Source organism: Austrofundulus limnaeus, unplaced genomic scaffold (genome assembly GCF_001266775.1).
Source record: "Austrofundulus limnaeus strain Quisiro unplaced genomic scaffold, Austrofundulus_limnaeus-1.0 Scaffold0, whole genome shotgun sequence".
NCBI lineage: Eukaryota > Metazoa > Chordata > Actinopteri > Cyprinodontiformes > Rivulidae > Austrofundulus > Austrofundulus limnaeus.
The window spans coordinates 6,124,968-6,126,029 of record NW_013952402.1 but is presented as its reverse complement, the minus strand read 5'-3'; positions in this window follow the sequence as shown (position 1 = coordinate 6,126,029).

Here is a 1,062-nt window from a genome sequence, read left to right as displayed (position 1 = left end):
GATAGATAGATAGATAGATAGATAGATAGATAGATAGATAGATAGATAGATAGATAGATAGATAGATAGATAGATAGATGAATGATTGATGAATGGGTGGATGGATGAATGGATAGATGAATGGTTGATGGATGATGGATAGATGAGTGGTTGATGGATGATGGATAGATGAATGGTTGATGGATGATGGATAGATGAGTGGTTGATGGATGATGGATAGATGAATGGTTGATGGATGATGGATAGATGAATGGTTGATGGATGGTGGATGGATGGATGGATGTGTGGATGGATAAATGGATGGATAGATGAATGGTTGATGGACGAATGGATGGATGGATGGATGGATGATGGATGGAGGGATGGTTGATTAGGTGTGTGGATGGATAGATGAATGGTTGATGGATGCATGGATGGATGAATGAATGGATGGATGGATGGATGGATGGATGATTGATGGTTGATGGATGGATATGTGGATGGATATGTGGATGGATGAATGGTTGATGGATGGATGAATGGTTGATGGGTGGATGAATGGTTGATGGGTGGATGAATGGACGAATGACTTCAATCCTCATCTTATTTTTTAATAATTTAATAATTCATCATTTTAATCTCTGGCATATAAGGCAGCAGGTGACATGCACTCTTTCAATGATTTTTCACATTTTTACCTCAGTGTTTTTTATTTTAATTTCCGGTGAACATCTGGACTGTTACCTGCTGCTGGTTCACCAGGTGTTTAGTCCACAGGTGACCTGTATGAGCTAAGACCTGATGCTGCCTTTTTCTTTGTAGCTTCTAAATGTTAAACATTGAAGTGTCAGTTAAAGATGGATGTGTGTCACTCACAGCACAGCTTTGTGTTGCTGATTTAAAAAACGTTGTGACAGTTTAAATCTTAGCACAACACAGCACGCTAACTACTGCTCACATGCTGTATATATGAGTGTGTCTGTGTGCTTATACATGTGTAAAACACAGCGGGCAGGTGCACCAGATGTCTACACACACACACACACACACACACACACACACACACACACACACACACACACA